This window comes from Pseudophryne corroboree, chromosome 2, assembly GCF_028390025.1.
Source record: "Pseudophryne corroboree isolate aPseCor3 chromosome 2, aPseCor3.hap2, whole genome shotgun sequence".
Lineage (NCBI taxonomy): Eukaryota > Metazoa > Chordata > Amphibia > Anura > Myobatrachidae > Pseudophryne > Pseudophryne corroboree.
The window spans coordinates 19,161,927-19,188,114 of NC_086445.1; the positions used below are offsets into that span (position 1 = coordinate 19,161,927).

General features: G+C 52.6%; 1 protein-coding gene across 3 annotated transcripts in view; it reads right to left on the reverse strand.

Moving 5' to 3' along the window:
* Positions 1 to 23,306, reverse strand: part of NUMA1 (nuclear mitotic apparatus protein 1) — a 56,326-nt gene extending 33,020 nt beyond the window's left edge. For 2 of the 3 annotated variants that reach the window (XM_063950892.1, XM_063950890.1), the window contains exon 1: positions 23,145 to 23,306. The gene's annotated coding sequence lies outside the window, so the exon portion shown is untranslated. Of the gene's footprint in view, positions 1 to 14,009; positions 14,194 to 23,144 lie in introns of those variants that run through there. The other variant, XM_063950891.1, reaches the window with a different exon arrangement.
* Positions 23,307 to 26,188: the final 2,882 nt, after the last annotated feature.

Here is a 26,188-nt window from a genome sequence, read left to right on the forward strand (position 1 = left end):
CTTACCAACACATCACTCATCTCCTGATATACTCTGTGCTGCTGGGGACCCTGCTCCTTCCATTATATAAGTCTCAGTCTATGGCTTCCTGCTGCCTCCATTCCCCTCCTCACATGTCACTGCCCCTGTCACATGCAGCCCTGTCCTCACTGACACATCACTCATCTCCTGATATACTCTGTGCTGCTGGGGACCCTGCTCCTTCCACTATATAACTCACAGTACAGATACAGGAAGCCCCACAGACTGAATAATTTCACAGTAATTCATTAAGTCAGCCAATCACAGCATCTCCAAATGGTAATTACACTACACGGTGCATTGGACACAATTACTCTCACAAGTATTCCAAAATTAAAACCCTATAGGGGGGGGGGGATTAGATAGATAGATAATGCTACTTTCGCCATTTTAACAGTGTTGCGTTACAACATGAAGTGTAGGAGCATGGTAATGCGGCAAGTCATCACATACATTGGTAACACTGGAAATCTGCTCTGAACGGCAGAACGCACACACAGCACTTATGCCGACACCGGATCAGCCACTCCGGGTACACCCTGGGCAGGACGCTGGTTTAGGCCAGACAAGTGCAGCAGAGCCCCGGGGTAAGTGTATGCTGGTTACTGGGGCTGCATGGTCCTTTACTCATGTAAGGAAGACCGCACACAGCCCCGCACACACCCTCTACTCATCATAGTTTAGGGCAGTACGGTTGGTGTAGTGGTCAGCATTACCGGCTCACAGCACCGAGGTCATGGGTTCCAGGCTACAGGGACAGATTGGAACGTCACTATTTAAATAAGATTTTACTCACCGGTAAATCTATTTCACGTAGTCCGTAGTGGATGCTGGGAACTCCGTAAGGACCATGGGGAATAGACGGGCTCCGCAGGAGACTGGGCACTCTAAAAGAAAGATTAGGTACTATCTGGTGTGCACTGGCTCCTCCCTCTATGCCCCTCCTCCAGACCTCAGTTAGGATACTGTGCCCGGAAGAGCTGACACAATAAGGAAGGATTTTGAATCCCGGGTAAGACTCATACCAGCCACACCGTATAACTCGTGATACTATACCCAGTTAACAGTATGAAATATAACAGCCTCTCAACAGATGGCTCAACAATAACCCTTTAGTTAGGCAATAACTATATACAAGTATTGCAGACAATCCGCACTTGGGACGGGCGCCCAGCATCCACTACGGACTACGAGAAATAGATTTACCGGTGAGTAAAATCTTATTTTCTCTGACGTCCTAGTGGATGCTGGGAACTCCGTAAGGACCATGGGGATTATACCAAAGCTCCCAAACGGGCGGGAGAGTGCGGATGACTCTGCAGCACCGAATGAGAGAACTCAAGGTCCTCCTCAGCCAGGGTATCAAATTTGTAGAATTTAGCAAACGTGTTTGCCCCTGACCAAGTTGCAGCTCGGCAAAGTTGTAAAGCCGAGACCCCTCGGGCAGCCGCCCAAGATGAGCCCACTTTCCTTGTGGAATGGGCTTTTACTGATTTAGGATGCGGCAATCCAGCCGCAGAATGCACCAGCTGAATTGTGCTACAAATCCAGCGAGCAATAGTCTGCTTAGAAGCAGGAGCACCTAGTTTGTTGGGTGCATACAGGATAAAAAGCGAGTCAGTTTTCCTGACTCCAGCCGTCCTGGAAACATAAATTTTCAAGGCCCTGACTACGTCCAGTAACTTGGAATCCTCCAAGTCCCTAGTAGCCGCAGGCACTACAATAGGTTGGTTCAAGTGAAAAGATGATACCACCTTAGGGAGAAACTGGGGACGAGTCCTCAATTCTGCCCTATCCATATGGAAAATCAGATAAGGGCTTTTACATGACAAAGCCACCAATTCTGACACACGCCTGGCCGAAGCCAAGGCCAATAACATGACCATTTTCCATGTGAGATATTTCAGATCCACAGTTTTAAGTGGCTCAAACCAATGTGATTTCAGGAAACTCAACACCACGTTAAGATCCCAAGGTGCCACAGGAGGCACAAAAGGGGGCTGAATATGTAGCACACCCTTTACAAATGTCTGAACTTCAGGCAGTGAAGCCAGTTCTTTCTGGAAGAAAATCGACAGAGCCGAAATCTGGACCTTAATGGAACCCAATTTTAGGCCCATAGTCACTCCCGACTGTAGGAAGTGCAGAAAACGACCCAGCTGAAATTCCTCAGTAGGGGCCTTCCTGGCCTCACACCACGCAACATATTTTCGCCAAATACGGTGATAATGGTTTGCGGTTACTTCTTTCCTAACTTTTATCAGCGTAGGAATGACTTCCTCCGGAATGCCCTTTTCCTTTAGGATCCGGAATTCAACCGCCATGCCGTCAAACGCAGCTGCGGTAAGTCTTGGAACAGACAGGGCCCCTGCTGCAGCAGATCCTGACTGAGCGGTAGAGGCCCTGGGTCCTCTGATATCATATCTCGAAGTTCTGGGTACCAAGCTCTTCTTGGCCAATCCGGAACCACGAGTATCGTTCTTACTCCTCGCCTTCTTATTATTCTCAGTACCTTTGGTATGAGAGGCAGAGGAGGGAACACATAAACCGACTGGTACACCCTATCGCCTGAGGGTCCCTTGACCTGGCGCAATATCTCTCTAGCTTTTTGTTGAGGCGGGACGCCATCATGTCCACCTGTGGCCTTTCCCAACGGTTTACCAACAGTTGGAAGACTTCTGGATAAAGTCCCCACTCTCCCGGGTGTAGGTCGTGTCTGCTGAGGAAGTCTGCGTCCCAGTTGTCCACTCCCGGAATGAACACTGCTGACAGTGCTAAGACGTGATTTTCCGCCCATCGGAGAATCCTTGTGGCTTCTGCCATCGCCATCCTGCTTCTTGTGCCGCCCTGTCGGTTTACATGGGCGACTGCCGTGATGTTGTCTGATTGGATCAGTACCGGCTGGTGTTGAAGCAGGGGCCTTGCCTGACTTAGGGCATTGTAAATGGCCCTCAGTTCCAGAATATTTATGTGTAGGGACGACTCCTGACTTGACCAAAGTCCTTGGAAATTTCTTCCCTGTGTGACTGCCCCCCAGCCTCGAAGGCTGGCATCCGTGGTTACCAGGACCCAGTCCTGTATGCCGAATCTGCGGCCCTCTAGAAGATGAGCACTCTGCAGCCACCACAGCAGAGACACCCTGGTCCTTGGAGACAGGGTTATCAGCCGATGCATCTGAAGATGCGATCCCGACCACTTGTCCAAGAGGTCCCACTGAAAGGTTCTTGCATGGAACCTGCCGAATGGAATTGCTTCGTATGAAGCTACCATTTTTCCGAGGACTCGTGTGCAGTGATGCACCGATACCTGTTTTGGTTTCAGGAGGTCTCTGACTAGAGATGACAGCTCCTTGGCTTTCTCCTGCGGGAGAAACACTTTTTTCTGTTCTGTGTCCAGAACCATCCCCAGGAACAGTAGGCGTGTGGAAGGAACCAGCTGTGACTTTGGAATGTTTAGAATCCATCCGTGCTGTTGTAGCACCTCCCGAGATAGTGCTACTCCGACCAACAACTGCTCCTTGGACCTGGCCTTTATAAGGAGATCGTCCAAGTACGGGATAATTAAAACTCCCTTTTTTCGAAGGAGTATCATCATTTCTGCCATTACCTTGGTAAACACCCTCGGTGCTGTGGACAGTCCAAACGGCAGTGTCTGGAATTGGTAATGGCAATCCTGTACCACAAATCTGAGATACTCCTGGTGAGGATGGTAAATGGGGACATGCAGGTAAGCATCCTTGATGTCCAGGGATACCATGTAATCCCCCTCGTCCAGGCTTGCAATAACCGCCCTGAGCGATTCCATCTTGAACTTGAATCTTTTTATGTATGTGTTCAAGGATTTCAAATTTAAAATGGGTCTCACCGAACCGTCCGGTTTCGGTACCACAAACAGTGTGGAATAGTAACCCCGTCCTTGTTGAAGTCGGGGCACCTTGACTATCACCTGCTGGGAATACAGCTTGTGAATTGCCTCTAGCACAGCCTCCCTGCCCGAGGGAGTTGTCGGCAAGGCAGATTTGAGGAAACGGCGGGGAGAGGCGCCTCGAATTCCAGCTTGTACCCTTGAGATACTACTTGAAGGATCCAGGGATCCACCTGTGAGCGAGCCCACTGATCGCTGAAATTTTTGAGGCGGCCCCCCACCGTACCTGGCTCCGCCTGTGGAGCCCCACCGTCATGCGGCGGACATGGAAGTAGCGGGGGAGGACTTTTGTTCCTGGGAACCTGCTGTTTGTTGCAGCTTTTTTCCCCTACCTCTGCCTCTGGACAGAAAGGACCCGCCTTTTCCCCGCCTGTTTTTCTGGGGTCGAAAGGACTGTACCTGATAATACGGCGCTTTCTTAGGCTGTGAGGGGACATGGGGCAAAAATGCTGACTTCCCAGCTGTTGCTGTGGAAACTAGGTCTGAGAGACCATCCCCGAATAACTCCTCACCCTTATAAGGCAAAACTTCCATGTGCCTTTTCGAATCTGCATCTCCTGTCCACTGCCGAGTCCATAAGCCTCTCCTAGCAGAGATGGACAGAGCACTTATTTTAGATGCCAGTCGGCAGATCTCCCTCTGTGCATCTCTCATGTATAAGACTGAGTCTTTTATATGCTCTACGGTTAGCAGAATAGTGTCCCTGTCTAGGGTGTCAATATTTTCCGACAGGGAATCTGACCACGCAGCTGCAGCACTGCACATCCATGCTGAAGCAATCGCTGGTCTCAGTATAATGCCTGAGTGTGTATATACAGACTTCAGGATCGCCTCCTGCTTTCCATCAGCAGGCTCCTTTAGGGCGGCCGTATCCGGAGACTGTAGTGCCACCTTTTTTGACAAGCGTGTGAGCGCTTTATCCACCCTAGGGGGTGTTTCCCAACGTGACCTATCCTCTGGCGAGAAAGGGAACGCCATTAGTAACTTTTTAGAAATTACCAATTTTTTATCGGGGGAAGCCCACGCTTCTTCACACACTTCATTTAATTCTTCAGATGGAGGAAAAAATAAGAATTTACTTACCGATAATTCTATTTCTCATAGTCCGTAGTGGATGCTGGGGACTCCGAAAGGACCATGGGGAATAGCGGCTCCGCAGGAGACTGGGCACAAAAGTAAAAGCTTTAGGACTACCTGGTGTGCACTGGCTCCTCCCCCTATGACCCTCCTCCAAGCCTCAGTTAGGATACTGTGCCCGGACGAGCGTACACAATAAGGAAGGATTTTGAATCCCGGGTAAGACTCATACCAGCCACACCAATCACACCGTACAACTTGTGATTTGAACCCAGTTAACAGCATGATAACAGAGGAGCCTCTGAAAAGATGGCTCACAACAATAACCCGATTTTTGTAACAATAACTATGTACAAGTATTGCAGACAATCCGCACTTGGGATGGGCGCCCAGCATCCACTACGGACTACGAGAAATAGAATTATCGGTAAGTAAATTCTTATTTTCTCTAACGTCCTAGTGGATGCTGGGGACTCCGAAAGGACCATGGGGATTATACCAAAGCTCCCAAACGGGCGGGAGAGTGCAGATGACTCTGCAGCACCGAATGAGAGAACTCCAGGTCCTCCTCAGCCAGGGTATCAAATTTGTAGAATTTTGCAAACGTATTTGCCCCTGACCAAGTAGCTGCTCGGCAAAGTTGTAAAGCCGAGACCCCTTGGGCAGCCGCCCAAGATGAGCCCACTTTCCGTGTGGAATGGGCTTTTACAGATTTTGGCTGTGGCAGGCCTGCCACAGAATGTGCAAGCTGAATTGTACTACAAATCCAACGAGCAATCGTCTGCTTAGAAGCAGGAGCACCCAGCTTGTTGGGTGCATACAGGATAAACAGCGAGTCAGATTTTCTGACTCCAGCCGTCCTGGAAACATATTTTCAGGGCCCTGACTACGTCCAGCAACTTGGAATCCTCCAAGTCCCTAGTAGCCGCAGGCACCACAATAGGCTGGTTTAAGTGAAAAGCTGAAACCACCTTCGGGAGAAATTGAGGACGAGTCCTCAATTCTGCCCTGTCCGTATGAAAAATTAGGTAAGGGCTTTTATAGGATAAAGCCGCCAATTCTGATACACGCCTGGCTGAAGCCAGGGCTAACAGCATTACCACTTTCCATGTGAGATATTTTAAGTCCACAGTGGTGAGTGGTTCAAACCAATGTGATTTTAGGAATCCCAAAACTACATTGAGATCCCAAGGTGCCACTGGAGGCACAAAAGGAGGCTGTATATGCAGTACCCCCTTGACAAACGTCTGAACTTCAGGAACAGAAGCCAGTTCTTTTTGGAAGAATATTGACAGGGCCGAAATTTGAACCTTAATGGACCCTAATTTGAGGCCCATAGACAGTCCTGTTTGCAGGAAATGCAGGAATCGACCCAGTTGAAATTCCTCTGTAGGGGCCTTCCTGGCCTCACACCACGCAACATATTTACGCCAAATACGGTGATAATGTTGCACAGTTACATCCTTCCTGGCTTTTATCAGGGTAGGGATGACTTCATCTGGAATGCCTTTTTCCTTCAGAATCCGGCGTTCAACCGCCATGTCGTCAAACGCAGCCGCGGTAAGTCTTGGAACAGACATGGTCCCTGCTGGAGCAGGTCCTTTCTTAGAGGTAGAGGCCACGGGTCTTCCGTGAGCATCTCTTGAATTTCCGGGTACCAAGTCCTTCTTGGCCAATCCGGAGCCACGAGTATAGTCTTTACACCTCTCCTTCTTATGATTCTCAGTACCTTGGGTATGAGAGGCAGAGGAGGGAACACATATACTGACTGGTACACCCACGGTGTTACCAGAGCGTCCACAGCTATTGCCTGAGGGTCCCTTGACCTGGCGCAATATCTGTCCAGTTTTTTGTTGAGGCGGGACGCCATCATGTCCACCTTTGGTTTTTCCCAACGGTTCACAATCATGTGGAAGACTTCTGGGTGAAGATCGTGTCTGCTGAGGAAGTCTGCTTCCCAGTTGTCCACTCCCGGAATGAACACTGCTGACAGTGCTATCACATGATTTTCCGCCCAGCGAAGAATCCTTGCAACTTCCGTCATTGCCCTCCTGCTTCTTGTGCCGCCCTGTCTGTTTACGTGGGCGACTGCCGTGATGTTGTCCGACTGGATCAACACCGGCTGACCCTGAAGCAGAGGCCTTGCCTGACTTAGGGCATTGTAAATGGCCCTTAGTTCCAGGATATTTATATGAAGTGACGTTTCCATGCTTGACCACAAGCCCTGGAAATTTTTTCCCTGTGTGACTGCTCCCCAGCCTCTCAGGCTGGCATCCGTGGTCACCAGGACCCAATCCTGAATGCCGAATCTGCGGCCCTCTAGGAGATGAGCACTCTGTAACCACCACAGGAGAGATACCCTTGTCCTTGGAGACAGGGTTATCCGCTGATGCATTTGAAGATGCGGTCCGGACCATTTGTCCAGCAGATCCCACTGAAAAGTTCTTGCGTGGAATCTGCCGAATGGAATCGCTTCGTAAGAAGCCACCATCTTTCCCAGGACCCTTGTGCATTGATGCACTGACACTTGGCCTGGTCTTAGGAGGTTCCTGACTAGGTCGGATAACTCCCTGGCTTTCTCCTCCGGGAGAAACACCTTTTTCTGTACTGTGTCCAGAATCATCCCTAGGAACAGCAGACGTGTCGTCGGAATCAGCTGCGATTTTGGAATATTTAGAATCCATCCGTGCTGTCGTAGTACTACTTGAGATAGTGCTACTCCGACCTCTAACTGTTCTCTGGACCTTGCCCTTATCAGGAGATCGTCCAAAAGTAAGGGATAATTAAGACGCCTTTTCTTCGAAGAAGAATCATCATTTCGGCCATTACCTTGGTAAAGACCCGGGGTGCCGTGGACAATCCAAACGGCAGCGTCTGAAACTGATAGTGACAGTTCTGTACCACAAACCTGAGGTACCCTTGGTGAGAAGGGCAAATTGGGACATGGAGGTAAGCATCCTTGATGTCCAGAGACACCATATAGTCCCCTTCTTCCAGGTTCGCTATCACTGCTCTGAGTGACTCCATCTTGAACTTGAACCTTTTTATGTAAGTGTTCAAGGATTTCAGATTTAAAATGGGTCTCACCGAGCCGTCCGGCTTCGGTACCACAAACAGCGTGGAATAATACCCCTTTCCCTGTTGTAGGAGGGGTACCTTGATTATCCCCTGCTGGGAATACAGCTTGTGAATGGCTTCCAATACCGCCTCCCTGTCGGGGGGAGACGTTGGTAAAGCAGACTTCAGGAACCGGCGAGGGGGAGACGTCTCGAATTCCAATTTGTACCCCTGAGATACTACCTGCAGGATCCAGGGGTCCCTTGCGAGTGAGCCCACTGCGCGCTGAAATTCTTGAGACGGGCCCCCACCGTGCCTGAGTCCGCTTGTAAGGCCCCAGCGTCATGCTGAGGACTTGGCAGAAGCGGGGGAGGGCTTCTGTTCCTGGGAAGAGGCTGTCTGCTGCAGTCTTTTTCCCCTTCCTCTGCCCCGGGGCAGATATGAGTGGCCTTTTGCCCGCTTGCCCTTATGGGGACGAAAGGACTGAGCCTGAAAAGACGGTATCTTTTTCTGCTGAGAGGTGACCTGGGGTAAAAAGGTGGATTTCCCAGCCGTTGCCGTGGCCACCAGGTCCGATAGACCGACCCCAAATAACTCCTCCCCTTTATACGGCAATACTTCCATATGCCGTTTGGAATCCGCATCACCTGACCACTGTCGCGTCCATAACCCTCTTCTGGCAGAAATGGACATCGCACTTACTCTTGATGCCAGAGTGCAAATATCCCTCTGTGCATCACGCATATATAGAAATGCATCCTTTAAATGCTCTATAGTCAATAATATATTGTCCCTGTCCAGGGTATCAATATTTTCAGTCAGGGAATCCGACCAAGCCACCCCAGCACTGCACATCCAGGCTGAGGCGATTGCTGGTCGCAGTATAATACCAGTATGTGTGTATATACTTTTTAGGATATTTTCCAGCTTCCTATCAGCTGGTTCCTTGAGGGCGGCCGTATCAGGAGACGGTAACGCCACTTGTTTTGATAAGCGTGTGAGCGCCTTATCTACCCTAGGGGGTGTTTCCCAACGTGCCCTAACCTCTGGCGGGAAAGGGTATAATGCCAATAATTTTTTAGAAATTAGCAGTTTTTTATCGGGGGAAACCCACGCTTCATCACACACCTCATTTAATTCATCTGATTCAGGAAAAACTACGGGTAGTTTTTTCACACCCCACATAATACCCTTTTTTGTGGTACTTGTAGTATCAGAAATGTTCAAAACCTCCTTCATTGCCGTGATCATGTAACGTGTGGCCCTACTGGGAAATACGTTTGTTTCCTCACCGTCGACACTGGAGTCAGTGTCCGTGTCAGTGTCCGTGTCCGTGTCTGTATCGACCTGAGGTAACGGGCGTTTTATAGCCCCTGACGGTGTTTGAGACGCCTGTACAGGTATTAACTGATTTGCCGGCTGTCTCATGTCAACAGTCTTTTGTAAAGTGCTGACACTATCACGTAATTCTTTCCATAAGACCATCCAGTCAGGTGTCGACTCCCTAGGGGGTGACATCACTAACACAGGCAATTGCTCCGCCTCCACACCATTTTCCTCCTCATACATGTCGACACAACGTGCCGACACAGCACACACACAGGGAATGCTCTGATAGAGGACAGGACCCCACTAGCCCTTTGGGGAGACAGAGGGAGAGTTTGCCAGCACACACCAGAGCGCTATATATATATATATATATATAGGGATAACCTTATATAAGTGTTTTTCCCTGATATAGCTGCTGTATATATTTATCTGCCAAATTAGTGCCCCCCCTCTCTTGTTTTACCCTGTTTCTGTAGTGCAGGACTGCAGGGGAGAGTCAGGGAGCCTTCCTCCAACGGAGCTGTGAGGAAAAAATGGCGCCAGTGTGCTGAGGAGATAGGCCGCCGAGAAGGGGGCGGAGCCTTTCTCCCGCTTTTTTATGGAAAAATTGGCAGGGGTTAAATGCATCCATATAGCCCAGGAGCTATATGTGATGTATTTTTTTGCCAAAAAAGGTATTTTTATTGCGTCTCAGGGCGCCCCCCCCAGCGCCCTGCACCCTCAGTGACCGGAGTGTGAAGTGTGCTGAGAGCAATGGCGCACAGCTGCGGTGCTGTGCGCTACCTTATTGAAGACAGGACGTCTTCTGCCGCCGATTTTCCGGACCTCTTCAGTCTTCTGGCTCTGTAAGGGGGCCGGCGGCGCGGCTCTGGGACCCATCCATGGCTGGGCCTGTGATCGTCCCTCTGGAGCTAATGTCCAGTAGCCTAAGAAGCCCAATCCACACTGCACGCAGGCGAGTTCGCTTCTTCTCCCCTTAGTCCCTCGGTGCAGTGAGCCTGTTGCCAGCAGGTCTCACTGAAAAAAAAAAACCTACTTTAAACTTTTACTCTAAGCAGCTCAGGAGAGCCCCTTAGTATGCACCCTTCTCGTTCGGGCACAAAAATCTAACTGAGGCTTGGAGGAGGGTCATAGGGGGAGGAGCCAGTGCACACCAGGTAGTCCTAAAGCTTTTACTTTTGTGCCCAGTCTCCTGCGGAGCCGCTATTCCCCATGGTCCTTTCGGAGTCCCCAGCATCCACTAGGACGTTAGAGAAACTATTGGTAGTTTTTTCTCCCCAAACATAATACCCTTTTTTGAGGTACCTGGGTTTATATCAGAAATGTGTAATACCTCTTTCATTGCCTCAATCATGCAACGAATGGCCCTAGTGGACATTAAATTAGACTCTTCGTCGTCGACACTGGTATCAGTATCCGTGTCGACATCTGTGTCTGCCATCTGAGGTAGCGGGCGCTTTAGAGCCCCTGATGGCCTTTGAGTCGTCTGGGCAGGCACGAGCTGAGAAGCCGGCTGTCCCGCATTTGGCATGTCGTCAAATTTTTTTATGTAAGGAGTCGACACTTGCACGTAATTCCTTCCATAAGTCCATCCACTCAGGTGTCTGCCCCGCAGGGGGTGACATCACATTTATAGGCATCTGCTCTGCCTCCACATAAGCCTCCTCATCAAACATGTCGACACAGCCGTACCGACACACCGCACACACACAGGGAATGCTCTGACAGAGGACAGGACCCCACAAAAAGCCCTTTGGGGAGACAGAGAGAGAGTATGCCAGCACACACCAGAGCGCTATATAATACAGGGACTAACTGAATTATATCCCCTTATAGCTGCTATAAATTATATACTGCGCCTAAATTTAGTGCCCCCCCTCTCTTTTTTACCCTTCTGTAGTGCAGACTGCAGGGGAGAGCCAGGGAGCTTCCTTCCAGCGGAGCTGTGAGGGAGAAATGGCGCCAGTGTGCTGAGGGAGATAGCTCCGCCCCTTTTTCGGCGGACTTTTCTCCCGCTTTTTTATGGAATCTGGCAGGGGTATTTATCACATATATAGCCTCTGGGGCTATATATTGTGATTATTTTGCCAGCCAAGGTCTAATTATTGCTGCTCAGGGCGCCCCCCCCCCCCCCCCCCCAGCGCCCTGCACCCATCAGTGACCGGAGTGTGAGGTGTACAAGAGGAGCAATGGCGCGCAGCTGCAGTGCTGTGCGCTACCTTGGTGAAGACTGAAGTCTTCTGCCGCCGATTTTGCCGGACCTCTTCTAGCTTCTGGCTCTGTAAGGGGGACGGCGGCGCGGCTCCGGGAACGAACACCAAGGACGGGTCCTGCGGTCGATCCCTCTGGAGCTAATGGTGTCCAGTAGCCTAAGAAGCCCAAGCTAGCTGCAAGCAGGTAGGTTCGCTTCTTCTCCCCTTAGTCCCTCGCTGCAGTGAGCCTGTTGCCAGCAGGTCTCACTGTAAAATAAAAAAACTAAAATATACTTTCTTTCTAGGAGCTCAGGAGAGCCCCTAGTGTGCATCCAGCTCAGCCGGGCACAAGATTCTAACTGAGGTCTGGAGGAGGGGCATAGAGGGAGGAGCCAGTGCACACCAGATAGTACCTAATCTTTCTTTTATAGTGCCCAGTCTCATGCGGAGCCCGTCTATTCCCCATGGTCCTTACGGAGTTCCCAGTATCCACTAGGACGTCAGAGAAAGAATGTTTTTATTTTATATTAATTTATGTGAAGTGTAGACTATAGGCTACAATGGCTAATATAAAGTAGCTACGGTGTTAGTTATTGGGGAAATAGGCAGCTCGCTCAGGAACATGAGAGATCAGCAGTCCTACGTACCCCTACCCGGAGTGTACAGCATCAACGCAGCCAATCTACGGTATACGTAACAGCAGCTGGTCGCAGAAGGTGCAGTATATACAGAGCGGGCAATGCGCTGCGTTTCTGCTACAGATGTATAAAAGCCACAAATCGGGTTCCAGAGACAAAGAACAGACCATGGAAACGTTACATGAAAGTAATGGTGCCCACACACTTGTGCGATGCCCCGCAACATCGTGGGGCATCGCACCGGCAGTTCAGGTGTGATGAACTCGCACCTGAACTGCCAAAGTGATTACCATCTGATCATGCACATGGTAATCACGTGGTGGGCACGTCACCGCCGAGTGGGAGCATTGCGTCGCAAGGTACCTAAAATGTGCACACAATCCTTCCATTTCTCTCACAGGGGGATATCAAATTATCCCCGTTAAATTATTCCCGTTAAAACATCGGGTGCGATAAACGCCCGTTTTCGGACGTTTATCGGACTTTTTCCCGATGTTTCACCGATTTATTAAAAAAAAATTCTTTACAGACTATCCTGTCGATTAGCGTGTAACCCCCCCCCCCCCCCCCCCCCCCACCTTACCCCCGAAAACACACAGGTTCTGTCCGAAATCGGGCCTGTTTCCTGGGATTCTGCCGCGGCTTATCGGGGCTAATTAGATAGCCCCCGGCGGGACAATTAGCCCCGGTAAAAAAACCGAGGCTAATTGGATATCCCCCAGATGCGGTTGAAATGGAAGCTTAGCACAGATTATCTCACAAGTGTATGGGCACCATTAGAACGTTACAGGTAGCGATGGAAGAGACGCATGACATGAGCTGGATTAGACGTTACATTGATTTGCTACACTTCCCCCTCACTCACAGATCACAGCTGAACAAGGTTTGGCATCAGGTCCTTCTAGAACGCCAGGGTATTGTCACGTGTAACATCAGCGACCACGTTATCACACACCGGTACTTCAATATCACTCTCTTCCCGGGAACATCTCTACAGAGGCCGCTTACATGCAAACTACAGAAACATCACATTTACTGAGCATACGGCTGGGGTCAGATGTTCCAGCTCAGTGGTCAGTGTGTGGGGTTTGCGTGACCTCCCCTGTATATATGTTATATTTATAATTAAAGCAACAAGACAATGGACTCCGTTACAGACAGGTATAACCTCCACACAGTCACGGAGCTCCAGAGGCCACATCTTATGTGAGGTCTGTGAGGAAGCAGCCCCCCCAGGGTGCACCACAATGGGGGGGGGAGGGGGGGGGGCTCCTACACATCTTTGTCTCATACCCCCATGTAGTGCAGGGTTCTCCTCCCAGCAGGAACAGCTTATAGCCATATTCCGCAAGGAGAAAGCTCTCTGCTGGCACAAGTCCAAGAACCCTTTAAACAAAGTTCATCTAGAGCCACGATAAGCAGCATTAACCCCGGCACCACCAGAGAACCCCGTGGTCCTTTCCAGGAACTCTGCCCGCCAACAGGACGCCTGCACACAGACAGCAGCAGGTATCAGGTGTGCACATCACCCGCACTCTGCAGAAACACGGGGGGCAGCCGGGCCCTGCACACAGTAACTCACACGCTGCACACACTCAGCAAGCTGGCCCAGTCAACAAAGTGGAACTGCAGCTGTACACAAAACGTCACCCAGCACAGATCGCTGCCCTGAGAGCCAACTGTACCCCCCAAACCCCGCCAGCCAGAGGATGCAGCTGATCTTGTGCGAATGGAACGCAACCAGCGTCTCCCCAAGACCACAGCTACTCACATTGGGGGCAACTTTACCCATGCACCGGGGGGCAGTGGCCTCCAGCTCCTGCAGGACCCACAGATCACCAGGGGGACGAAAATAACTTTACAAAGTTCAATCCACTTCAAAGGCGAGAGCTGCAGCCTGGGGAGGAGAAGAGGACGGCTGCCATGGCAGGCCAGCTTGTATTTGCATGCCAAATATCCCAGCATGCTCTGGGGCTGTGACGTCGCGGTTATGTGGCTGGGAAGGGGGGGGGCAGAGTTTGGTTGCACAGCAGCGAGATGCTACACAATGAGCCTGAGCAGACATTGCATCTGGGATTTTTGGTGGGGCCTGGGAGGTGGTGGCTGAGGGAGGGGAGTCCTCACACACACCAGTGATTAACCCCTGCACCGACAGGCTTGCAGCAGTTACATTTTATAGACGTTTCCAACAGGGAGGACCGACATTAAAGCCGCCCAGACTGCATGCAGATCCCTTGTAACACAACACTGAGGAACAAATGCAGCCTCCGCTGCCCCAGGGCTCACCCATGAGAGGTCTCCCAGACGCTGTGGGGTCAGGCCATAGTAGGTCAGATGGGATGCGGTCAGATACTGCTCTAATTTTCCATTAGTAAATACCCTATGCACCTAGCAGCCACTGCAAATCTCATCTCTAGTCCGGGATGGGGCACGGATAATAGCTGTGACCCCAATCCTGACCTCTGCTCATCATGTCTTTCTAGGATTGGGATAATGCGCAGGGTGTCACTTTGGGTATGGAAAGGGCAAAGCCTTTACCCACAACCCAATTCTACCTGAACACCCTCTACCACAGGCTTGGAACTTGGGCAAATGCCTCAGGCCTAATGAAGATCTATTTATATACACCTCAGAGAGGGTCTCGGCATGTTATTCAGTCATTTACACCACGGAGACCGTGTAGCTGGGACCTGCAATGGGCATCACTCAGTTACTGCAGACATATCACTGAGGGTACTAGTCCTAGGGGTCAATTCTATTCTCCGACAGTTGAAGTCGCCGAGATTTTGCTCACGGCGCTATTCAATACAGCGACGAGTGACCCTCAATTGTCGGGAATTCTCTCATCCCCGGGGGATGAGAGAAGAAACCCAACAAAAGTGCTGCCGCGCGGCCGGCGCGAGGCTGATTCTGTCCGGAATCAGCATCGCCGCGGGTAGTTAAGTTGGAGAATGTCCGTTCTCCCGACAAAACTACCTGTTAAGTCGGAGAGAACGGGCCATCGCCGACTTAACTGGAGCTGAATTGAATAGCGTCGGGAGCTAATTCTCGTCGCTATTCAACTGTTGCCGAATTGAATCGACCCCATAGTTTGCTAATTAGGAATTATTAGCCTATGATCATTGGTAGGTCCTGAAATATAATCCTCTAAGGTGAAATATAATAAGGACTGCAAATTACCCACATTTTACACCTGTCCCCTGCAGTGCAGAAGGATGTGCCATGGTGCTAGCTTTGTGCCCAGATCTGCATACATCCCAGCAGTCACTGCACCACCAGTCACTATAATCCTTGTGTATAGTGATTACAGATATTAGCAGGTCAGTGAACGCACATCCACAGAACCACTGGCTAATCCATTACACCGTAGGGATGATCTCTCTGCTAAACCCCACAGGGGTATTAAGACATTTAGCAACTACTCCTGGGTGGGTATATACCCCCATATGATGCAGTGGGGTATTACTGAGCCAGGTGTATTAATGGGCTAGTATTATAGCTAGTGGCTTAGTAATAAGCATTGCTGCGCCCGCAGGTACATTATTAGGAACAAATATCTGGTGTCTGTCCTACAAATCGCTATCTCCTTTTCCAAATCTGCCCGGTGGTTAGCTAAACATGGCCGCCAGTCAAAGTCTCAGCATATCACCTGAAGACGGGGAAGATTTCCTAGCACAGAGCTCACTCTATGCATTAACCTCCTGAAAGCGTCTAAAATCATTCATCTGTACAGACAATCTACTCCAGGAATTCCCAACCTCAGTCCTCAAGGCACAACAGGGCAGGTTTTAGTGATATCCAGGCTTCAGCACAGATGGTTAAACCAAAATAACTGAGGTACTAATTAAGACACCTGTACTCAAGCATGAACGGCAGCATGGTTAAGTCCGGTGGATGCAGCGCCGCCGCATACGTGTGGAGAGTCTGATAGGAGCCCATGTGCAGGCTCCATCTTTCCAAGAGGGTGCCGGGGTTGGAAACACCCGATTACTAAGTAGCACCAACACGAAACCTCAAGCGCATGGACAGCAAATGACCCTCCAGTGCACGCACTTTATATCAAAATACCACAAAAATAAAGACGCTACACAATGCAACATGCGAGTCTATCCAGTGCAGATCCCCACACTGCCTGCTGCAAGTCTATCCCGTGCAGATCCCCACACTGCCTGCTGCAAGTCTATCCAGTGCAGATCCCCACACTGCCTGCTGCAAGTCTATCCAGTGCAGATCCCCACACTGCCTGCTGCAAGTCTATCCAGTGCAGATCCCCACACTGCCTGCTGCAAGTCTATCCAGTGCAGATCCCCACACTGCCTGCTGCAAGTCTATCCTGTGCAGATCCCCACACTGCCTGCTGCAATGCTATCCAGTGCAGATCCCCACACTGCCTGCTGCAATGCTATCCAGTGCAGATCCCCACACTGCCTGCTGCAAGTCTATCCAGTGCATATCCCCACACTGCCTGCTGCAAGTCTATCCAGTGCATATCTCCACACTGCCTGCTGCAATGCTATCCCGTGCAGATCCCCACACTGCCTGCTGCAAGTCTATCCCGTGCAGATCCCCACACTGCCTGCTGCAAGTCTATCCCGTGCAGATCCCCACACTGCCTGCTGCAAGTCTATCCAGTGCAGATCCCCTCACTGCCTGCTGCAAGTCTATCCAGTGCAGATCCCCACACTGCCTGCTGCAAGTCTATCCCGTGCAGATCCCCACACTGCCTGCTGCAAGTCTATCCCGTGCAGATCCCCACACTGCCTGCTGCAAGTCTATCCCGTGCAGATCCCCACACTGCCTGCTGCAAGTCTATCCCGTGCAGATCCCCACACTGCCTGCTGCAAGTCTATCCCGTGCAGATCCCCACACTGCCTGCTGCAAGTCTATCCAGTGCAGATCCCCTCACTGCCTGCTGCAAGTCTATCCAGTGCAGATCCCCACACTGCCTGCTGCAAGTCTATCCCGTGCAGATCCCCACACTGCCTGCTGCAAGTCTATCCCGTGCAGATCCCCACACTGCCTGCTGCAAGTCTATCCCGTGCAGATCCCCACACTGCCTGCTGCAAGTCTATCCAGTGCAGATCCCCTCACTGCCTGCTGCAAGTCTATCCAGTGCAGATCCCCACACTGCCTGCTGCAAGTCTATCCCGTGCAGATCCCCACACTGCCTGCTGCAAGTCTATCCCGTGCAGATCCCCACACTGCCTGCTGCAAGTCTATCCCGTGCAGATCCCCACACTGCCTGCTGCAAGTCTATCCAGTGCAGATCCCCACACTGCCTGCTGCAAGTCTATCCCGTGCAGATCCCCACACTGCCTGCTGCAAGTCTATCCAGTGCAGAACCCCACACTGCCTGCTGCAAGTCTATCCAGTGCAGAACCCCACACTGCCTGCTGCAAGTCTATCCAGTGCATATCTCCACACTGCCTGCTGCAAGTCTATCCAGTGCAGATCCCCACACTGCCTGCTGCAAGTCTATCCAGTGCAGATCCCCACACTGCCTGCTGCAAGTCTATCCAGTGCAGAACACCACACTGCCTGCTGCAAGTCTATCCCGTGCAGATCCCCACACTGCCTGCTGCAAGTCTATCCAGTGCAGATCCCCACACTGCCTGCTGCAAGTCTATCCAGTGCAGATCCCCACACTGCCTGCTGCAAGTCTATCCAGTGCAGATCACCACACTGCCTGCTGCAAGTCTATCCAGTGCAGATCACCACACTGCCTGCTGCACATCCCTCCTGCGGGATCTGCTACTGCACAGAAACCACTTATTTACCCCATTACTAAGAGGGTCATCTTAAATTTAGTGGCAGATGGACAATACTGAGCAGACAGGCCAGCCCAACTCTCCCTGCAGGATCACAGTAAGGAGCTAGTAAGGACACAGCGCCACCAGCTGGTAATACTCCATATTACATGGTCCCCTGTTTCACCCATAGGGGGACAATGAAGGCTTCCAAGCTCAGTACTCTATAATGGAAACAGATAAACTATACACAACACACAAAAAAAGCAGCAGTCTGCTGTGTGCTTCTTGAAATTCATTGAGGATCTCTCAGCACATAATGTCACAAGACAAAGAACAAACAGAACAGTCTAGTCTATTTGCATATAAAGCACTCTCGTAGGTTCACATAGGAGCGACGCGGAGGGGCCCTCCACAGGATAGAGACCCCCCTATCGTGTAAGAAGGCACATCAGTAATATCTCTGCTTCCCAAACACAGTCCTCAAGGCAGCCTAATGGTTCAGGCTTTAAGTATATCCATGCTTGGCCACAGGTGACTTAATTAGTATTGGTCAATTTGATTTAACTGTCTGTGCCGAGCCATGTCTATACCTAAACCCTGGACCGTGGTGTGTCTTGAGGCCTGAGTTTGTGAACCTCTGTTCTATGCAGTCCAACTACACCACAAAGCAGCCATTCCTCAAAAGCACACCAACAGTCCAGGAATTAGTAATCTCCGTGCTTGAGCACAGGTGGTTAAATAAAAATAGCAAAGCTATTAAGTCAGCTGTGCTCAAGCAGATCTATCCTTACAGCTTGGACTGTACAGTGTGCCTTAAGGACAGAGGTTAGAAGACTCTGCCACAAAGGACTGCGCATACACATGTGAAAAAACTCAAATAAAATGATCCAATAGTGCAATAATAACACTCACACGGCCCATCAGCCATCCACATTATCACAACGGCCCCCCTGGTGACTAAGCCTAGGAAATGTGTACGGTGTGCAGCAGGCGTTCCAAGCGCAGTCCTCAAGGCACACTAACGGTGCATGCACACTTGCTGAGAAAGTCAACCACGTCGCTCATTTTCACCCTTCCTGAGCGACATTGTTTACTTTCTCGGAAAGTGTGCATGCAGGCGACAAACGACATGCGTCACAGTGGGTCGTTAACGACCCCTGCTGTCGGCCGTGCATGCAGCTCATCCAAGAACTGCCCTGCCGCGGCGTGACATCACTGAGCGATATGGTCGTTGTATCGCTCAGGGTGTATGCACGGCCGCCGACTGCCCGGCCCAGGAGGGGGAAACAATGGGCGACGTCACTCACAGAACACATCGCCTAGTGTGTACCCACCTTAATAGCCCAGGCTGTAGTGCTATCTAGGTCTCAGCTATGGCGACTTAAGCATCTGTGCAGAAGCACGGATATCACTTACACATGGACGTTGGAGTCCCCCATACATCAGCAAGCAAACAGAGCAATTTGGTGCATTGCCGGTGACTGCGCAAATCGTACCCTTTTCAGACATGTGACCCGGAAATTTGCCGCGTCTAGCAGCCAGCAATTTCCCGGATCTCAGCTGTTTGTCCCTGGTCGGGAGCAGGGTCAGGGTCAGGGTCAGGGACCAGGGACTTACTCCTGGGTTGTGTCCTTCCACACATGCATTAATGCAGGGATGAAGCGCATTCACGTGCATAAACTGGGATTTACCATCACGTCTGAGAGGGGTATAAATGTGCAATGTAGGGGTTCACAGATCGCAGACTCAGACTCAAAATATAAATACATCGACTGGGATTGGTAAATCAGGTTGTCCAACATGTTGGATTTCACAGATCAACTGGAGCTCTAGATTGCTAGTGTACGGTAACAATCTGCAGAACGTTTCTACTAAACTGATGGAAGATCTGTATTTGCTGCGAGAAGAGTCACCCCTGCGGCTACTGGGCACATAACCGAGCAACAATTGAATTGCTCCATTTTGCGTCCCCTAGTGGTAGACACTAGGGGACGAATCAGCCCCTAGATTGTCACCTTACAAATCCAATGGATGTCCATTCTGCCTCCATTGATAGCTCCATATTTTAAGCCCAAATTTAATGGGACGAGGTCAGAAGCTCAGCACATATACTGTATTCCAAAAGCAACATAATGACTACTTCACCATTTACCAGTCACTGGGGTCGATTCAATTCGGCAACAGTTGAATAGCGTCGGGAGTTTGCTCCCAGCGCTATTCAATACAGCGACGACTGACCCTCAATTGTCGGGAATTCTTCTCATCCCCGGGGGATAAGATTAGAAACCTGACAAAAGTGCTGCCGCGCGGCCGGCGCAATGCTGATTCTGTTGGGAATCAGCATCGCCGCGGGTAGTTAAGTCCGAGAATGCCCGTTCTCCCGACAAAACTACCTGTTAAGTCGGCAAGAACGGGCCATCGCCGACTTAACTGGAGCTGAATTGAATAGCGTCGGGAGCTAATTCCCGGCGACATTCAACTGTTGCCTAATTGAATCGACCCCACTGTATTATAAATACCAACAATGGTGCTGCAATTCATTTCTCAAACACGTATGATTACAATAATTAGCAATTCAGGTGTATAACGAGCCCCTGCAACTCTCGTGGAAACAGGTTTGATACATTAATAGGCTTACCCGAGAGAGAGAGAGAGAGAGAGAGAGAGAGAGATTTAGATAGATATATATAGCATTGATTAACCAGTCATACCATTTCTAATTGAATTGCGTTCTACAGATATTATAGACTGAAACATTGCACCATCTCCCAGCCCAAACCTCTGAATATGTCCCCGATACAAGCGTTATAGACCAAGGCAGCGAGTTAACAAATACACGCTAGAGGCAGACACAGGGTTACCCTACATTTGAGTTACATCCAGATCATCATGGGCTGCGGTCACACTGGTGAGCTGTAGCCGTACGGAACCAGGGGGAAGTAAATGGGAGGGTACATGTAACCAGCACATCTTTCAATGGCGGCGTTGTTTTGAACAATTTGTCCAATTCTAGGTGTAATCTGAGCTGAGTTTGTGCTGCGTACATCAGTAGGGATCATAGGGAGCAGCCCACATCTAATGCCGCCAGGATAGGGTTCATAGGGAGCAATTCAATTGTTACAGGAAACCGTCACTCCCGTGCTAAGTGCCCGGCAGCTATTCAATTGATGTGCGCGAACAGCCCTGGGGCTGCACTTATCACATATTTCCGCTCATACTCTCCTGAGGCCCAAGCACAAAGCCACGCTAAACAGGGGCTCTACGATGGTCGCAAGCGGCGGGCATAGCTCAACTGCACGGCGCCCGGCACGGGATAAGCTGCTAAATCTCCGCATCCTCGCACGAAACAGGGACTCTATACCCCCCACCCATCGCACCCCGGGATCCCCCACCTCCTCTCTCTCTCTCTCCCACCCATCGTACCCCGGGGTCCCCCACCTCCTCTCTCTCCCACCCATCGCACCCCGGGGTCCCCCATCTCTTCTCTCTCTCCCACCTATCGCATCCATGGGTCCCCCACCTCCTCTCTCTCTCTCCCACCCATCGCACTCCGGGGTCTCCCACCTCTCTCTCTCCCACCCATCGCACCCCGGGGTCTCCCACCTCTCTCTCCCACCCATCGCACCCCGGGGTCTCCCACCTCTCTCTCCCACCCATCGCACCCCGGGGTCGCCCACCTTCTCTCTCTCCCACCCATCGCACCCCGGGGTCGCCCACCTTCTCTCTCTCCCTCCCCCATCGCACCCCGGGGTCCCCCACCTTCTCTCTCTCCCTCACCCATCGCACCCCGGGGTCCCCCACCTCCTCTCTCTCCCTCACCCATCGCACCCCGGGGTCCCCCACCTCCTCTCTCTCTCACCCATCGCACCCCGGGGTCCCCCACCTCCTCTCTCTCCCTCCCCCATCGCACCCCGGGGTCCCCCACCTCCTCTCTCTACCTCCCCCATCGCACCCCGGGGTCCCCCACCTCCTCACTCTCTCCCACCCATCGCACCCCGGGGTCCCCCACCTCCTCTCTCCCACATATCGCACCCCGGGGTCCCCCACCTTCTCTCTCCCCCTCGCACCCCGGGGTCCCCCACCTTCTCTCTCCCCCTCGCACCCCGGGGTCCCCCACCTTCTCTCTCTCCCCCTCGCACCCCGGGGTCCCCCACCTCTCTCTCCCCCTCGCACCCCGGGGTCCCCCACCTTCTCTCTCTCCCCCTCGCACCCCGGGGTCCCCCACCTTCTCTCTCTCTCCCCCTCGCACCCCGGGGTCCCCCACCTTCTCTCTCTCTCCCCCTCGCACCCCGGGGTCCTCCATATCTCTCTCCCCCTCGCACCCCGGTGTCCCCCATCTCTCTCTCTCCCCCTCGCACCCCGGGGTCCCCCACCTTCTCTCTCTCCCCCTCGCACCCCGGGGTCCCCCACCTTCTCTCTCTCTCCCCCTCGCACCCCGGGGTCCCCCACCTTCTCTCTCTCTCTCCCCCTCGCACCCCGGGGTCCCCCACCTTCTCTCTCTCCCCCTCACACCCCGGGGTCCCCCACCTTCTCTCTCTCTCTCCCTCGCACCCCGGGGTCCCCCACCTTCTCTCTCTCTCCCCCTCACACCCCGGGGTCCCCCACCTTCTCTCTCTCTCCCCCTCACACCCCGGGGTCCCCTACCTTCTCTCTCTCTCCCCCTCACACCCCGGGGTCCCCTACCTTCTCTCTCTCTCTCTCTCTCCCCCCCTCGCACCCCAGGGTCCCCCATCTCTCTCTCCCCCTCGCACCCCGGGGTCCCCCATCTCTCTCCCCCTCGCACCCCGGGGTCCCCCATATCTCTCCCCCTCGCACCCCGGGGTCCCCCACCTTCTCTCTTCCCCTCGCACCCCCGGGTCCCCCACCTTCTCTCTCCCCCTCGCACCCCGGGGTCCCCCACCTCCTCTCTCCCCCTCGCACCCCGGGGTCCCCCACCTTCTCTCTCCCCCTCGCACCCCGGGGTACCCCACCTCCTCTCTCCCCATCGCACCTCAGGATCCCCCACCTTCTCTCTCACACCCCGGGTCACCCCCGTCTTCTCAGCCCTCACACCCCCGGGCGCGGTGCAGGCGGCGGGCCGGGAGGTGACGCAGGACACTCGGACGCAGTCTGCGGGGACAGAATGACGGTCTATGCGGTCGCTGGCGGCTGCTCACCTGCTCCAGGGTCTCCGTCCTCTCTCCGGTCACTGGCGACGTCTCACACACTGGGCCCGGGACCTCTATTCAAAGCTGGAGCCGCCCGCGGGCCTGACCGCCATTGGCTGTACTCAGCCTGCGCGCCACCGCCGAGATACCCCGCCCCCACCCCGAGCCGCCACGCCCCTCTTCCTGCTACGACAATAACGCCACGCCCCTCTGCATGCTTCTTTATTTACATAGCCACGCCCCCTATTCATGCAGCCGCGACGTCGAGGCCCTTCCCCTCTTCCTATTCGTAATGCCGGACACGCCCAGATGCACAAAAACACTGTCACGTGGGAGGCCATGGAGCTATAGCCAGGGACTGGAGATAGAAACATGGAGCTATACACAGGGACTGGATATAAGGGACATGGAGCTATAGTCAGGGAATGGAAACATGGAGCTGTACACAGTGACTAGATAAAAGGACATAGAGCTATACACATGGACTGGATATAAGGGACATGGAGCTATAGTCAGGGACTGGAGACAGGAAATATGGAGCTATACACAGGAACTGAATATGAGACATGGAGCTATAGTCAGGGACTGGAGACAGGAAACATGGAGCTATACACAGTGACTGGATATAAGGACATAGAGCTATAGTCAGGGACTGGAGACAGGAAACATGGAGCTATACACAGGGACTGAATATGAGACATGGAGCTATAGTCAGGGACTGGAGACAGGAAACATGGGGCTATACACAGTGACTGGATATAAGGACATAGAGCTATAGTCAGGGACTGGAGACAGGAAACATGGAGCTATACACAGGGACTGAATATGAGACATGGAGCTATAGTCAGGGACTGTAGACAGGAAACATGAAGCTACACGCAGGGACTGGATATAAGGGACTTGGAGCTATAGTCAGGAACTGGAGACAGGAAACATGGAGCTATAAAAAGGAACTGGATAGAGAGGACATGGAGCTATAGTCAGGGACTGGAGACAGGAAACATGGAGCTACACACAGGGACGGGATATAAGGGACATGGAGCTATAGTCAGGAACTGGAGACAATAAACATGGAGCTATACACAGGGTCTGGATAGAGTGGACATGGAGCTATAGTCAGTAGGAGCCCCTGTTAGGGGACAGGGTGAGTGTGCAGGGACAGGTCTGGTAGGGGATGGGGTGAGTGTGCAGGGAGAGTTCTGCTAGGGGACAGGGTGAGTGTGTGGGAACCAGTCTGGTAGGGGATGGGGTGAATGTGCAGGGAGAGTTCTGCTAGGGGACAGGGTGAGTGTGCAGGGACAGGTCTGGTAGGAGACGGAGTGAGTGTGCAGGGACAGGTCTGGTAGGGGACGGAGTGAGTGTGCAGGGACAGGTCTGGTAGGGGACGGAGTGAGTGTGCAGGGACAGGTCTGGTAGGAGACGGAGTGAGTGTGCAGGGACAGGTCTGGTAGGAGACGGAGTGAGTGTGCAGGGACAGGTCTGGTAGGGGACGGAGTGAGTGTGCAGGGACAGGTCTGGTAGGGGACGAAGTGAGTGTGCAGGGACAGGTCTGGTAGGGGACGGAGTGAGTGTGCAGGGACAGGTCTGCTAGGGGACAGGGTGAGTGTGCAGGGACAGGTCTGGTAGGGGATGGGGTGAGTGTGCAGGGAAAGTTCTGCTAGGGGACAGGGTGAGTGTGCAGGGACAGGTCTGGTAGGGGATGGGGTGAGTGTGCAGGGAGAGTTCTGCTAGGGGACAGGGTGAGTGTGTGGGAACCAGTCTGCTAGGGGACAGGGTGAGTGTGCAGGGACAGGTCTGGTAGGGGATGGAGTGAGTGTGCAGGGAGAGTTCTGCTAGGGGACAGGGTGAGTGTGCAGGGACAGGTCTGGTAGGGGATGGGGTGAGTGTGCAGGGAGAGTTCTGCTAGGGGACAGGGTGAGTGTGTGGGAACCAGTCTGCTAGGGGACAGGGTGAGTGTGCAGGGACAGGTCTGGTAGGGGATGGAGTGAGTGTGCAGGGAGAGTTCTGCTAGGGGACAGGGTGAGTGTGCAGGGACAGGTCTGGTAGGGGATGGGGTGAGTGTGCAGGGAGAGTTCTGCTAGGGGACAGGGTGAGTGTGCAGGGACAGGTCTGGTAGGGGATGGGGTGAGTGTGCAGGGAGAGTTCTGCTAGGGGACAGGGTGAGTGTGTGGGAACCAGTCTGCTAGGGGACAGGGTGAGTGTGCAGGGACAGGTCTGGTAGGGGACGGAGTGAGTGTGCAGGGACAGGTCTGGTAGGGGACGGAGTGAGTGTGCAGGGACAGGTCTGGTAGGGGACGGAGTGAGTGTGCAGGGACAGGTCTGGTAGGGGATGGGGTGAGTGTGCAGGGAGAGTTCTGCTAGGGGACAGGGTGAGTGTGTGGGAACCAGTCTGGTATGGCTCAGGTTAAGTGTCTGTAGGGCAGATGTTTGGGTGACAGGGTGAGAGAGTCTGTAACTAGGTCTGGGCAGAGCACCGCTACCCTCCCTTCAATGCCTACCTCACAGCACTCCACCACTTCAATGCACTCTCCACGCTTCATTACATCACAGCTCCCCCATTCCTTCAATATTCACATTACAATATCCTCCATTACACACCTCACAGCACAGAAGACCCCCCCCCCCCCTACCCCCAAATGGGTGTAGTATGGTATGCCGGTGGCCGGGCACCTGGCAGCCAGGATACCAGCACCGGAATCCCAACCACCAACAAACCGACAGCTGGGCGAGCACGGGGGCACGCCACGCTATCTATTCTACCTCCAAGTGGGTTGTGGACCCCCAAGAGGGAGAATAGGTGTCGGTATGCCAGGTGTCGGGATTCTGGCACCGGTATACTGTGCGCCGGGATCCTGACAGCCGGCAAACTGAAGCCCACCCCCCCAAATAGATCATCTTCCCCAAGCACAGAAGACCCCCCCTCCCCATGTGACATTTCTCCCATATTACCAAAGGTCCAGTGCTGCTTTGTGGATGCCTCCTCACCCCTCTGCACTGCTAGTTGCCACTGTATGGTGCAATCAGGGTAAGGAAGCATGGGGGTCATTCCGAGT